Source organism: Benincasa hispida, chromosome 7 (assembly GCF_009727055.1).
Source record: "Benincasa hispida cultivar B227 chromosome 7, ASM972705v1, whole genome shotgun sequence".
Lineage (NCBI taxonomy): Eukaryota > Viridiplantae > Streptophyta > Magnoliopsida > Cucurbitales > Cucurbitaceae > Benincasa > Benincasa hispida.
In genome coordinates, this window is record NC_052355.1 from 12719421 (window position 1) to 12721561 (window position 2141).

Below are 2141 nucleotides of genomic sequence, written 5' to 3' on the forward strand. Positions count from 1 at the left end.
CTGTATCCGTAGTGTCACCAGGATAAGGTACCCAACTTTATCCATCTATTACAGACTGTTTAGGTTATTATTTAAACAAGATCCACTTTTATGTCTCTACATACTTGTTTAAATTACATAAAATAACCTAGGATCTTAGTTTATTGGATTGAATATATGCTTATAAAATAACATTTATTTTATTAACAACAATATATTTATAAAAAGTTTACAAACTATGAGATTACATGGAGATTTAGGATACCAATCCCAACATTTAATAAGCCTACCAATTTGAAGACTTTACCAAATAGGGGGCTAGAAACATAATCTCTTAAAACGGAATTCATTCATTCCAAAATTGGTAAGCAGTTGAGTATTTTTCGTATAAATGCTAATTTGAAGATTGAACAATGGAGCTCCACCCTCTCATGGACTTGAGATGGATTTGATTTACAATTAACATATTGTTCATTAGAAAATCAATAATACTTAAAGTATAAGATGTAATTACAGGGTATTATAACCTTTTGACCCAGTTATAATAATGGGCATCTTATGAAGGATCAACTTACATGTAATGATATATTCATGGACACAACTTGCCTTATAGTGTACGAGAGTCCACTTCTAGGTCTATAGTAGAGTGACTTATATTTAATGAATGAAAAGGAATTTAGTATTGGGTTAAATTTATTATTAATGCATCATTTGAGCTTATAATTCGTTGGTTCATATGGTCCTTTGCTTATTCATAACAATAGTAAGGGGCGTTTGGAGTGTTGAGTTGGTTATTATAGTTAGTAGTTTTTATACTGTGTGTGGGTTTTATAGTCTATGAATTATAATAATCTGTATTTGGTGTGTAGATTATTTTAGTATAAGTGATAATAGTCTGTGTTTTTTGTACAAACTATTTTATTATTGTTAGTAAATGTAAACACTGTGACAGAGAGAGAAATAGAGAATAAGTGGAAAATAGTAAGTAATTTAGCAATTGAAATAGTATTTACTATACTTAATTGAAGGTTATAAAATGATTAATTGGTGAAGGAAAATTTTCAAATATTTAATTGAAGTGTTCAATCTAATATTTAATACATTAGATATATTATAAGTAAAAGAGAAAATTATATTTGTTATATTTGACATATTAAATGTTAAAATATTTATTGATGTATATTAGATACATCAATGCGAGATATATATATATATATATTTCTTTAGAATTAGAATGATATTCAAATAAATTAAATATATGTGGTAGAAATTTTGAATGACATATATTAGATATTAAAATGTAATATTTCAATAATGCCAAAGATTTGTCCCATGTCTCTACAAAATGACCCTTGGGTTACATCCCACATATCTCCCTGGGGAATTGTCTTTAGACTTCTCCTTGAAATTTTTATTAATTTAAGACGTGAGAGGATTGAAACAAAAATATAATTGAGTTATCAACTTAGACAGGGAAGATTTTTCATTTTAAGCTAGATAATTGTGTCTAGTGTTTACCTCAAATGTAATGAAATCTTTTAATAAATAATGAACATAATACATAAAATATAATTAATCTACGAAAAGAACACCAATAATATTAAATAAAAAAATGTCGTTGCCTGAGAGATTTGAACTCTCGCGGGAAAACCCCATGTACTTAGCAGGCACACGCCTTAACCACTCGGCCAAAGCAACATTTTTGCACCTTAAGTCTATTATTGTTTTTTATTTAATTAAATTTAACTGATTTATTATAAACTTTAAAGACATTTTATCTTAATTGATAGCAAGTAATTAATTTAATTTTTATAGCACAATTTGTAACGGAATATTGTTTTAAATGATAAAACTACTGAAAATATTTTCAAATATAGCAAAATGTCGAAGTCTATCGGTAGTTATCAGTGATAGATGATAGTAGTCTATCAGAGTCTAACACTTATAGCAGTGAACTGCCCACTCCTTTAAGTACCACTGATCCATCTAATGAACAATATAACATAGTCCAACTATGTGTGAACACCTCTTGGGCCATGAGAAGGTGTGTGCACTACATCGTTCAAGTCCTAGAACCAGCCCCTTAAGGGAGCTATCTATCTACTTACCCTACTTCGGGAAGGAGTGAATTCCATTCTGTGTAGCTGAGTTCCTAGCTCCCA

General features: G+C 29.0%; 1 non-coding gene across 1 annotated transcript; it reads right to left on the reverse strand.

Moving 5' to 3' along the window:
- Positions 1-1595: 1595 nt before the first annotated feature.
- On the reverse strand, positions 1596-1677 carry TRNAS-GCU. Its single transcript has one exon. It is a non-coding gene; the product is annotated as a tRNA-Ser (tRNA).
- Positions 1678-2141: the final 464 nt, after the last annotated feature.